Source organism: Spermophilus citellus (genome assembly GCF_964194105.1).
Source record: "Spermophilus citellus genome assembly, chromosome: 2".
Lineage (NCBI taxonomy): Eukaryota > Metazoa > Chordata > Mammalia > Rodentia > Sciuridae > Spermophilus > Spermophilus citellus.
In genome coordinates this window covers 93648297-93662675 of record NC_138183.1, presented here as the reverse complement: position 1 = coordinate 93662675, position 14379 = coordinate 93648297, and positions in this window count along the sequence as shown.

Sequence of the window (14379 nt, the reverse complement as noted above, 5' to 3'; positions counted from 1 at the left end):
TGAATCAATATTATAACAGGTTCCAATTTAAATAATGGATTGAGTTGATATCTAAAAATATATAGGAAATCTAATATTGATACACAACCATTCATTCCAACCAGTTATACATCTAATGGTGATATTAGGGTTATGGTTTAGCATGAAGGGGGTGTGAGTCTTGCTTCACAGGGGATTATGGAAATGGAAAAGAATGTGTTTGGAAAGAAGACTCATGAAAAGACCAGTCAAGAAACGTGGAGGAATGCATGTGTTCTGAAGCAGGAAGTGATTGAAAGGGAACCAAATGCCTAGAAATTTGTGAACTTGAGGATGAAATACATATCCTATGATGTGCATCAACTGAAGAAATAGTAATGTACCAGTGTTGAATAAAAATGAACGTCAAGATACACATCATGTCCCATAGGAATCTACTTGCATTGATGTTAAACTGGGTCAGTTACTGTAGAAATATTAGGATTTCAGCACTAGGAAACAAATATGTATTTCAGGTGGATGAATATTTCTGAGAATAATCTTGTGAAAAGTTGATTATAAATCCACATATATGAACATGAATGAATTTAGGGAGTGTATAATAAGACACATACATTTCAGATTTTGAAAAATCTGGAGAGTGTGTGTATGTGTGTATACATATATATATATATGTATGTGTATATATATATATATACATATATATATGTATACACACATATACACACACACACAGACATTAAAGAGTAGAAATATATATGCCAATCGAAATTCATCATGAAATATTTATCATCCACAGATCCAAAAATATTTATATTACTGAACATGTATTTATGTATCATGTTGTTCATGTAGGAAGCTCACCTGGAGGTTGAATTTTCAGTTCCAACAGCGTTTAGGAGGAGTGATCTCTTCTCACAATTTGTATCTGCCAAGTCAGCCACCTCACACGAATGTACGTGGGATAGGAGGTAGGATTCTGTATGTGAATGTAAAAATGCATGTTGCTGAATAGGCTACAGAGAAAGGGAGACAGGAATTCACATATTTGTTAACGTTCAAAACACATGGAGAACTATTTCTATTAAATTGGGCTAGATTTATAACACCTACCCTTTATACTGCAAAAGGCAAGTCCAACTATACACCAGGCCTCCTCTGAACTGCCTGTATTTCTATTCTGTTTGAGTTACTTTTCTCCATCATATTACTATTCATAGTCACAATCTAGTAGGGTATGGGTTAGTGTCAGGGATTCAGTATTTCGAATGGAAAATAGGAAAATGAATCCAATGTGTAGGCAAATATGGGCTACACAAAAATCTTCCCACTCTCATCCAGAACAATGCCTTGACATTACCTTCGCAGTAAGTAAGACACAATTTGAGGAGAAGAGTTAGAAAAGCTGTGAATACGTATGTGGAATGGAAAATGCTCAGGAGTTCACCACCTTGGAGGTGGTGGAGGAGTTTCCATGAGTAAGGGACAGGGTAAACACTCCACAAACATGGAGCTCTGCTGGCCTAAAGACTTTGTGAGAAACTGCCTCTGAGGTTGGGCACTTGAAATATATGTTGTTGTCAGGAGCTTTAGCTTCCTTTGTAGTGAGACCATCAAACCTGGTCTGCATCTATGTGACCTGGAGGACATGGTTTCTGATTTTCCAATGAACATGAGGCAGAAGTGCTGAATTCTCTCTTTGCAGGTAAACTGTGGCCACTGGGATCTAAGTGTCTCCCTGTGTGGACTGTGAAGCCATTTGGTGATCCTCCACTTTCCGTGGTGTTTCTTGCTGCTGCACTGGGAGTTTGGAATTTGCCTCAGGAAATACAAGGAGTTCAACTGGGACACAGTGCTGGAGGGAGTTCTGTCACGTGTGGTGGGTCAGGGACCTAGGAGAATGCACCAGCCAGGCTTCTATCCCACAGAGCTTGCCCCCTTGACCATAGCAACCTGATTCTGAACATTGCCCTGAAACCTCTCCATGTAACAAGATGCCTGTACATAGAAGGGTCTGCTCGCTGCACCATGTCAGTCACAAGCCATTTGGAAGCCAATGGCAGATCCACATGGCCCCACCACAGATGTTTTATCCCACACCTGCACAGCACTGCTCTAGGCCCTCTACTCAGCAGGCCCCAACTTACTGGCATCTCTGTTTTACACCATTTTCATGAAACCCAGTCAATCAAGGCACTGTCTGGTACACTCATGATCAGCAACAGGACATCCAAAGGTTCTCCAGTGCCACCTGGTCATGGGAATTTCAAGAATTTCACGGTATTTATCTAGCTAGCCATTTTTAAAGGATGAAGTTGGAGGCACTGTGGGTTTCCATTCCTTCAGGAACCATTAAATGGTGAGGAAGCTCATTTCAATGAAAGCTCTGGAGAACTCTCACAAACAAGGCTTCCCAAAGAGTGGCCAAAAGGTCACATGAAGCCAGGCCCATTGAGGTCTACAATGTGAGGTCCACGTGTGTTTGGACTCTCAACTATGGCTGCCAGGTCTTTAAGAATAAAATCATGTGATATCCGGGCTGAGATTCCCAGTGCTCTGTGGAAAGCCAGCCTGGGCCTAGATCTCGGTTTCCAAGGGCGACTCTCATGCGTGGCCTCCTAAAATCCCAACACAATTCACGGCAATACTTCTCTGAGGTCAGTTCCAGAACTCAGTCTCCAAGGGGAATCACACCAGAGTTCAAGCCCAGGTGGACCCAGTCATCTCTTCCCACTGCCACACCAATGACCACAATTCAAACCAAAACACTGCCACATGGCCCTCATCTTCTTCCATATAGACACTCATCCTAACCTCTGGCTGGAGGTTTCCATGAGGGGCACAGCCCAAGACAGTGTCCACAATAAGCTCCCTTGCCTCTCATTTGCCTAATGTCAGGGTGGACTGGACACCCTTCCTGTGGACCTGGAGTGATCAAATAGGCCTGCCGTTAATACTGCTCTACTTCTCCAATTGGAGGCCTACTGACTGCCGGGTATAGATTCTTTGTGTGAACTGGAGTCATGAGAAAACCCAAGCACCTATGGGCTAGCCTCTGCAGGGCTTTGAAGAACTCCTTTGACACAAAGGATCCCTATTCTCACTTGATGGAGGTCAGGAACCTTACAGAGGAAGGGGAGAGACTTCATCCACAATGACTGCTTTGGTGCCACTTTGGCTTCGGATGCACACATGGGATCTTTCTTTGGATCCATCAGGTGCTGACAGTCTAAGCCACAGCCTCACACAGGGCCAAGAGGCTGATTCAGACACATCCCTTTGCAAAGCAATTAAGCAAAGAGCCACAGGTGATGCCCACTCATTTCCATTTGAAAACTGTTTTTTTTTTTTTTTTCAGGCTTCACAAAGGGGTGCCCTGAGGCAAAGGCCTTCCTGACATTCAGGGCAACAGAACAAAGGCCCAAAGCAGGGTTTCTCCAGGGAGACTTTACTGGTCACACTGATATCTGAGTTTTCTGAGATGCTCACCATTCCTTTCAACTATCCAGTACATGGCCATGTCACCGAGCTTGGAGGTGGTACATATCTTGGACACAAAACCATGAGCCTATTCTGGAGAGTGGCCAGAATTCAGGAAGAAAACAGGAACTTAGGAAGATAGTAGGTGTTGCCCATCCATAAGGCAAGCCGCAGTCCATTCATAAATTGGGCAGGATGAATGCTGGGAAGCTTTCTACTAGACAGGACACATCCATTGATGCATTCTCTTTTCTAATGTCTACAACCAGGGACACAGTGGGATACACAAACATAGAAACACTCGCCTTGTCAAAAGCCTTACTAGAAACAGTCCACTCCAAACCAAACAAACCGCCTTTCCTACCTATTCTCAGAACATGAGGCAAAACCACACACTCACACCCACACCCACAAAGGCACCTCCTTCCAAGTTGGTCTGTGACTACCCAGAGTGTCATCTGACTGGTGGGCCATACTATGTTCCCCCGAAAGGGCCTGTCCTGTCTCACATCTGGCCTCCTTGGCCAACTCTGTGAAGTTGTCAGGAGCCAGCGGTGAGCCACTACCTGCTTTCTCAGGAAAGGCCCCTCTGCAGAGCTTTCCTGGCATTTGGCCATCCTCACATCAGTAGCTACCAAGAAAGACTGACTCTGTCCTTGGCAAATCCAAACAAGTGAGCCCACTGGGACTGGGACTGGGACTGGCTCTGGGTGCCTGGCTTCCTGGATCCCAAGTTCAGAGAGTTCCATCACCAAGGAAGTGAGGTGAGGTCACTTCCTTCAGGAACTGAATGAGGTCACTGCCTTGGCAACCACTGTGTCCTAACAGTTGCTTCCAAGGCTCCCATGAGATGGAGGCTGCCCCTCCTTCCTGTGACACTTTCACAAGTTAGAATGGAATATCAACCATAGGCACCAAGGAACAGCTCTCCACACAGGCCTGCTTTGGTCCATCTTGTCTACATTAAGAAGAGAGAGGCTCATTCAGACACATCCCTTCATCCTGACCAGGTTGTTTGCCATGGAAGATGACTTCTGCTCTCTCAGGTCCTTCATAGCTGCCTACATCTTCTCCAGGGATCACTTCTGCATGGACCTTTGAGGTTCTCAGCAGGTGGAAGATCCCCCACATTCCTGTATTGTAAGACCAACTCTGTCCCTGCTCTTCTGTAAAGTTAGATTGAGGGAACAGTGTATGGTTAGGGTTAAGAACCTGTTTGATTTGGGTGAGGAATCACTCTGCTGGATGAAGAATGGTATTGGGAACCTGCGATATTTATAATAATATATAGGTGAAATATATGTATGAAAACAGAAATCCAAGTAAGAAAGATTTGAAGGCCAGAAGGGCATTGGGCCCTTGATTGGGATACTTAGCTTTGCATGACTTTCTGCACAGATGTCCCAGATAAATCGATATACAATGGCATAGGACCTTGTACCTTGGATGATTGAATGTAGAAGAGAACATCCAGTCCAAAAGGGATAGTAGGTAGGATTAGGAAGATAGTTGGTAGGTTTAGGAAGAAGAGTGAGTATACAATTTGGACCAAAAGTTCTTTAGCAATAGGGTGTCGGTTAGAGAGTGAATGTAAATGTCAGCACATGTGAAGAGTCAGTCACAATGATGAACTGGGGATCATATGTAGGAAAGCAGACATCAATAGAGACATGAGGAAATCAGGCAAAGTATAAAGTGAGTGAGAGGATTAGACATTTTCAACAGGGTTGAGGTGGAATATATCATCTTAGGAAGAAACAAATGTGTAGTCACCAATAGGATTGACATTTGAGAGCATTAGGCAACCTGGACAAGGATGTTTTTAGTAATCCATGCTCACTTTCCAATGAGGCTTTGGTACAATCATAAGTGTGACCTCTGCATTTTGTGTCCAGAATATCACTGTGATAAAATGTATGTGGAGATCAGGTGACATGAGTATTTCTTCCACCATTTCTGGGAGTAATATGTTGAAGACATATAAATTAGCCTTTGGGGGTACAAATAGGTGTACCCTGGGTCTATGAATACAGAGATAATGCATGAATAGACCATACTGTGAATCAATATTATAACAGGTTCCAATTTAAATAATGGATTGAGTTGATATCTGAAAATATATAGGAAATCTAATATTGATACACAACCATTCATTCCAACCAGTTATACATCTAATGGTGATATTAGGGTTATGGTTTACCATGAAGGGGGTGTGAGTCTTGCTTCACAGGGGATTATGGAAATGGAAAAGAATGTGTTTGGAAAGAAGACTCATGAAAAGACCAGTCAAGAAACGTGGAGAAATGCATGTGTTCTGAAGCAGGAAGTGATTGAAAGGGAACCAAATGCCTAGAAATTTGTGAACTTGAGGATGAAATACATATCCTATGATGTGCATCAACTGAAGAAATAGTAATGTACCAGTGTTGAATAAAAATGAACGTCAAGATACACATCATGTCCCATAGGAATCTACTTGCATTGATGTTAAACTGGGTCAGTTACTGTAGAAATATTAGGATTTCAGCACTAGGAAACAAATATGTATTTCAGGTGGATGAATATTTCTGAGAATAATCTTGTGAAAAGTTGATTATAAATCCACATATATGAACATGAATGAATTTAGGGAGTGTATAATAAGACACATACATTTCAGATTTTGAAAAATCTGGAGAGTGTGTGTATGTGTGTATACATATATATATATATGTATGTGTATATATATATATATACATATATATACATATATATATATGTATACACACATATACACACACACAGACATTAAAGAGTAGAAATATATATGCCAATCGAAATTCATCATGAAATATTTATCATCCACTGATCCAAAAATATTTATATTACTGAACATGTATTTATGTATCATGTTGTTCATGTAGGAAGCTCACCTGGAGGTTGAATTTTCAGTTCCAACAGCGTTTAGGAGGAGTGATCTCTTCTCACAATTTGTATCTGCCAAGTCAGCCACCTCACACGAATGTACGTGGGATAGGAGGTAGGATTCTGTATGTGCATGTAAAAATGCATGTTGCTGAATAGGCTACAGAGAAAGGGAGACAGGAATTCACATATTTGTTAACGTTCAAAACACATGGAGAACTATTTCTATTAAATTGGGCTAGATTTATAACACCTACCCTTTATACTGCAAAAGGCAAGTCCAACTATACACCAGGCCTCCTCTGAACTGCCTGTATTTCTATTCTGTTTGAGTTACTTTTCTCCATCATATTACTATTCATAGTCACAATCTAGTAGGGTATGGGTTAGTGTCAGGGATTCAGTATTTCGAATGGAAAATAGGAAAATGAATCCAATGTGTAGGCAAATATGGGCTACACAAAAATCTTCCCACTCTCATCCAGAACAATGCCTTGACATTACCTTCGCAGTAAGTAAGACACAATTTGAGGAGAAGAGTTAGAAAAGCTGTGAATACGTATGTGGAATGGAAAATGCTCAGGAGTTCACCACCTTGGAGGTGGTGGAGGAGTTTCCATGAGTAAGGGACAGGGTAAACACTCCACAAACATGGAGCTCTGCTGGCCTAAAGACTTTGTGAGAAACTGCCTCTGAGGTTGGGCACTTGAAATATATGTTGTTGTCAGGAGCTTTAGCTTCCTTTGTAGTGAGACCATCAAACCTGGTCTGCATCTATGTGACCTGGAGGACATGGTTTCTGATTTTCCAATGAACATGAGGCAGAAGTGCTGAATTCTCTCTTTGCAGGTAAACTGTGGCCACTGGGATCTAAGTGTCTCCCTGTGTGGACTGTGAAGCCATTTGGTGATCCTCCACTTTCCGTGGTGTTTCTTGCTGCTGCACTGGGAGTTTGGAATTTGCCTCAGGAAATACAAGGAGTTCAACTGGGACACAGTGCTGGAGGGAGTTCTGTCACGTGTGGTGGGTCAGGGACCTAGGAGAATGCACCAGCCAGGCTTCTATCCCACAGAGCTTGCCCCCTTGACCATAGCAACCTGATTCTGAACATTGCCCTGAAACCTCTCCATGTAACAAGATGCCTGTACATAGAAGGGTCTGCTCGCTGCACCATGTCAGTCACAAGCCATTCGGAAGCCAATGGCAGATAAACATGGCCCCACCACAGATGTTTTATCCCACACCTGCACAGCACTGCTCTAGGCCCTCTACTCAGCAGGCCCCAACTTACTGGCATCTCTGTTTTACACCATTTTCATGAAACCCAGTCAATCAAGGCACTGTCTGGTACACTCATGATCAGCAACAGGACATCCAAAGGTTCTCCAGTGCCACCTGGTCATGGGAATTTCAAGAATTTCACGGTATTTATCTAGCTAGCCATTTTTAAAGGATGAAGTTGGAGGCACTGTGGGTTTCCATTCCTTCAGGAACCATTAAATGGTGAGGAAGCTCATTTCAATGAAAGCTCTGGAGAACTCTCACAAACAAGGCTTCCCAAAGAGTGGCCAAAAGGTCACATGAAGCCAGGCCCATTGAGGTCTACAATGTGAGGTCCACGTGTGTTTGGACTCTCAACTATGGCTGCCAGGTCTTTAAGAATAAAATCATGTGATATCCGGGCTGAGATTCCCAGTGCTCTGTGGAAAGCCAGCCTGGGCCTAGATCTCGGTTTCCAAGGGCGACTCTCATGCGTGGCCTCCTAAAATCCCAACACAATTCACGGCAATACTTCTCTGAGGTCAGTTCCAGAACTCAGTCTCCAAGGGGAATCACACCAGAGTTCAAGCCCAGGTGGACCCAGTCATCTCTTCCCACTGCCACACCAATGACCACAATTCAAACCAAAACACTGCCACATGGCCCTCATCTTCTTCCATATAGACACTCATCCTAACCTCTGGCTGGAGGTTTCCATGAGGGGCACAGCCCAAGACAGTGTCCACAATAAGCTCCCTTGCCTCTCATTTGCCTAATGTCAGGGTGGACTGGACACCCTTCCTGTGGACCTGGAGTGATCAAATAGGCCTGCCGTTAATACTGCTCTACTTCTCCAATTGGAGGCCTACTGACTGCCGGGTATAGATTCTTTGTGTGAACTGGAGTCATGAGAAAACCCAAGCACCTATGGGCTAGCCTCTGCAGGGCTTTGAAGAACTCCTTTGACACAAAGGATCCCTATTCTCACTTGATGGAGGTCAGGAACCTTACAGAGGAAGGGGAGAGACTTCATCCACAATGACTGCTTTGGTGCCACTTTGGCTTCGGATGCACACATGGGATCTTTCTTTGGATCCATCAGGTGCTGACAGTCTAAGCCACAGCCTCACACAGGGCCAAGAGGCTGATTCAGACACATCCCTTTGCAAAGCAATTAAGCAAAGAGCCACAGGTGATGCCCACTCATTTCCATTTGAAAACTGTTTTTTTTTTTTTTTCAGGCTTCACAAAGGGGTGCCCTGAGGCAAAGGCCTTCCTGACATTCAGGGCAACAGAACAAAGGCCCAAAGCAGGGTTTCTCCAGGGAGACTTTACTGGTCACACTGATATCTGAGTTTTCTGAGATGCTCACCATTCCTTTCAACTATCCAGTACATGGCCATGTCACCGAGCTTGGAGGTGGTACATATCTTGGACACAAAACCATGAGCCTATTCTGGAGAGTGGCCAGAATTCAGGAAGAAAACAGGAACTTAGGAAGATAGTAGGTGTTGCCCATCCATAAGGCAAGCCGCAGTCCATTCATAAATTGGGCAGGATGAATGCTGGGAAGCTTTCTACTAGACAGGACACATCCATTGATGCATTCTCTTTTCTAATGTCTACAACCAGGGACACAGTGGGATACACAAACATAGAAACACTCGCCTTGTCAAAAGCCTTACTAGAAACAGTCCACTCCAAACCAAACAAACCGCCTTTCCTACCTATTCTCAGAACATGAGGCAAAACCACACACTCACACCCACACCCACAAAGGCACCTCCTTCCAAGTTGGTCTGTGACTACCCAGAGTGTCATCTGACTGGTGGGCCATACTATGTTCCCCCGAAAGGGCCTGTCCTGTCTCACATCTGGCCTCCTTGGCCAACTCTGTGAAGTTGTCAGGAGCCAGCGGTGAGCCACTACCTGCTTTCTCAGGAAAGGCCCCTCTGCAGAGCTTTCCTGGCATTTGGCCATCCTCACATCAGTAGCTACCAAGAAAGACTGACTCTGTCCTTGGCAAATCCAAACAAGTGAGCCCACTGGGACTGGGACTGGGACTGGCTCTGGGTGCCTGGCTTCCTGGATCCCAAGTTCAGAGAGTTCCATCACCAAGGAAGTGAGGTGAGGTCACTTCCTTCAGGAACTGAATGAGGTCACTGCCTTGGCAACCACTGTGTCCTAACAGTTGCTTCCAAGGCTCCCATGAGATGGAGGCTGCCCCTCCTTCCTGTGACACTTTCACAAGTTAGAATGGAATATCAACCATAGGCACCAAGGAACAGCTCTCCACACAGGCCTGCTTTGGTCCATCTTGTCTACATTAAGAAGAGAGAGGCTCATTCAGACACATCCCTTCATCCTGACCAGGTTGTTTGCCATGGAAGATGACTTCTGCTCTCTCAGGTCCTTCATAGCTGCCTACATCTTCTCCAGGGATCACTTCTGCATGGACCTTTGAGGTTCTCAGCAGGTGGAAGATCCCCCACATTCCTGTATTGTAAGACCAACTCTGTCCCTGCTCTTCTGTAAAGTTAGATTGAGGGAACAGTGTATGGTTAGGGTTAAGAACCTGTTTGATTTGGGTGAGGAATCACTCTGCTGGATGAAGAATGGTATTGGGAACCTGCGATATTTATAATAATATATAGGTGAAATATATGTATGAAAACAGAAATCCAAGTAAGAAAGATTTGAAGGCCAGAAGGGCATTGGGCCCTTGATTGGGATACTTAGCTTTGCATGACTTTCTGCACAGATGTCCCAGATAAATCGATATACAATGGCATAGGACCTTGTACCTTGGATGATTGAATGTAGAAGAGAACATCCAGTCCAAAAGGGATAGTAGGTAGGATTAGGAAGATAGTTGGTAGGTTTAGGAAGAAGAGTGAGTATACAATTTGGACCAAAAGTTCTTTAGCAATAGGGTGTCGGTTAGAGAGTGAATGTAAATGTCAGCACATGTGAAGAGTCAGTCACAATGATGAACTGGGGATCATATGTAGGAAAGCAGACATCAATAGAGACATGAGGAAATCAGGCAAAGTATAAAGTGAGTGAGAGGATTAGACATTTTCAACAGGGTTGAGGTGGAATATATCATCTTAGGAAGAAACAAATGTGTAGTCACCAATAGGATTGACATTTGAGAGCATTAGGCAACCTGGACAAGGATGTTTTTAGTAATCCATGCTCACTTTCCAATGAGGCTTTGGTACAATCATAAGTGTGACCTCTGCATTTTGTGTCCAGAATATCACTGTGATAAAATGTATGTGGAGATCAGGTGACATGAGTATTTCTTCCACCATTTCTGGGAGTAATATGTTGAAGACATATAAATTAGCCTTTGGGGGTACAAATAGGTGTACCCTGGGTCTATGAATACAGAGATAATGCATGAATAGACCATACTGTGAATCAATATTATAACAGGTTCCAATTTAAATAATGGATTGAGTTGATATCTGAAAATATATAGGAAATCTAATATTGATACACAACCATTCATTCCAACCAGTTATACATCTAATGGTGATATTAGGGTTATGGTTTACCATGAAGGGGGTGTGAGTCTTGCTTCACAGGGGATTATGGAAATGGAAAAGAATGTGTTTGGAAAGAAGACTCATGAAAAGACCAGTCAAGAAACGTGGAGGAATGCATGTGTTCTGAAGCAGGAAGTGATTGAAAGGGAACCAAATGCCTAGAAATTTGTGAACTTGAGGATGAAATACATATCCTATGATGTGCATCAACTGAAGAAATAGTAATGTACCAGTGTTGAATAAAAATGAACGTCAAGATACACATCATGTCCCATAGGAATCTACTTGCATTGATGTTAAACTGGGTCAGTTACTGTAGAAATATTAGGATTTCAGCACTAGGAAACAAATATGTATTTCAGGTGGATGAATATTTCTGAGAATAATCTTGTGAAAAGTTGATTATAAATCCACATATATGAACATGAATGAATTTAGGGAGTGTATAATAAGACACATACATTTCAGATTTTGAAAAATCTGGAGAGTGTGTGTATGTGTGTATACATATATATATATATGTATGTATATATATATATACATATATATATATGTATACACACATATACACACACACACAGACATTAAAGAGTAGAAATATATATGCCAATCGAAATTCATCATGAAATATTTATCATCCACAGATCCAAAAATATTTATATTACTGAACATGTATTTATGTATCATGTTGTTCATGTAGGAAGCTCACCTGGAGGTTGAATTTTCAGTTCCAACAGCGTTTAGGAGGAGTGATCTCTTCTCACAATTTGTATCTGCCAAGTCAGCCACCTCACACGAATGTACGTGGGATAGGAGGTAGGATTCTGTATGTGCATGTAAAAATGCATGTTGCTGAATAGGCTACAGAGAAAGGGAGACAGGAATTCACATATTTGTTAACGTTCAAAACACATGGAGAACTATTTCTATTAAATTGGGCTAGATTTATAACACCTACCCTTTATACTGCAAAAGGGAAGTCCAACTATACACCAGGCCTCCTCTGAACTGCCTGTATTTCTATTCTGTTTGAGTTACTTTTCTCCATCATATTACTATTCATAGTCACAATCTAGTAGGGTATGGGTTAGTGTCAGGGATTCAGTATTTCGAATGGAAAATAGGAAAATGAATCCAATGTGTAGGCAAATATGGGCTACACAAAAATCTTCCCACTCTCATCCAGAACAATGCCTTGACATTACCTTCGCAGTAAGTAAGACACAATTTGAGGAGAAGAGTTAGAAAAGCTGTGAATACGTATGTGGAATGGAAAATGCTCAGGAGTTCACCACCTTGGAGGTGGTGGAGGAGTTTCCATGAGTAAGGGACAGGGTAAACACTCCACAAACATGGAGCTCTGCTGGCCTAAAGACTTTGTGAGAAACTGCCTCTGAGGTTGGGCACTTGAAATATATGTTGTTGTCAGGAGCTTTAGCTTCCTTTGTAGTGAGACCATCAAACCTGGTCTGCATCTATGTGACCTGGAGGACATGGTTTCTGATTTTCCAATGAACATGAGGCAGAAGTGCTGAATTCTCTCTTTGCAGGTAAACTGTGGCCACTGGGATCTAAGTGTCTCCCTGTGTGGACTGTGAAGCCATTTGGTGATCCTCCACTTTCCGTGGTGTTTCTTGCTGCTGCACTGGGAGTTTGGAATTTGCCTCAGGAAATACAAGGAGTTCAACTGGGACACAGTGCTGGAGGGAGTTCTGTCACGTGTGGTGGGTCAGGGACCTAGGAGAATGCACCAGCCAGGCTTCTATCCCACAGAGCTTGCCCCCTTGACCATAGCAACCTGATTCTGAACATTGCCCTGAAACCTCTCCATGTAACAAGATGCCTGTACATAGAAGGGTCTGCTCGCTGCACCATGTCAGTCACAAGCCATTCGGAAGCCAATGGCAGATCCACATGGCCCCACCACAGATGTTTTATCCCACACCTGCACAGCACTGCTCTAGGCCCTCTACTCAGCAGGCCCCAACTTACTGGCATCTCTGTTTTACACCATTTTCATGAAACCCAGTCAATCAAGGCACTGTCTGGTACACTCATGATCAGCAACAGGACATCCAAAGGTTCTCCAGTGCCACCTGGTCATGGGAATTTCAAGAATTTCACGGTATTTATCTAGCTAGCCATTTTTAAAGGATGAAGTTGGAGGCACTGTGGGTTTCCATTCCTTCAGGAACCATTAAATGGTGAGGAAGCTCATTTCAATGAAAGCTCTGGAGAACTCTCACAAACAAGGCTTCCCAAAGAGTGGCCAAAAGGTCACATGAAGCCAGGCCCATTGAGGTCTACAATGTGAGGTCCACGTGTGTTTGGACTCTCAACTATGGCTGCCAGGTCTTTAAGAATAAAATCATGTGATATCCGGGCTGAGATTCCCAGTGCTCTGTGGAAAGCCAGCCTGGGCCTAGATCTCGGTTTCCAAGGGCGACTCTCATGCGTGGCCTCCTAAAATCCCAACACAATTCACGGCAATACTTCTCTGAGGTCAGTTCCAGAACTCAGTCTCCAAGGGGAATCACACCAGAGTTCAAGCCCAGGTGGACCCAGTCATCTCTTCCCACTGCCACACCAATGACCACAATTCAAACCAAAACACTGCCACATGGCCCTCATCTTCTTCCATATAGACACTCATCCTAACCTCTGGCTGGAGGTTTCCATGAGGGGCACAGCCCAAGACAGTGTCCACAATAAGCTCCCTTGCCTCTCATTTGCCTAATGTCAGGGTGGACTGGACACCCTTCCTGTGGACCTGGAGTGATCAAATAGGCCTGCCGTTAATACTGCTCTACTTCTCCAATTGGAGGCCTACTGACTGCCGGGTATAGATTCTTTGTGTGAACTGGAGTCATGAGAAAACCCAAGCACCTATGGGCTAGCCTCTGCAGGGCTTTGAAGAACTCCTTTGACACAAAGGATCCCTATTCTCACTTGATGGAGGTCAGGAACCTTACAGAGGAAGGGGAGAGACTTCATCCACAATGACTGCTTTGGTGCCACTTTGGCTTCGGATGCACACATGGGATCTTTCTTTGGATCCATCAGGTGCTGACAGTCTAAGCCACAGCCTCACACAGGGCCAAGAGGCTGATTCAGACACATCCCTTTGCAAAGCAATTAAGCAAAGAGCCACAGGTGATGCCCACTCATTTCCATTTGAAAACTGTTTTTTTTTTTTTTTTTT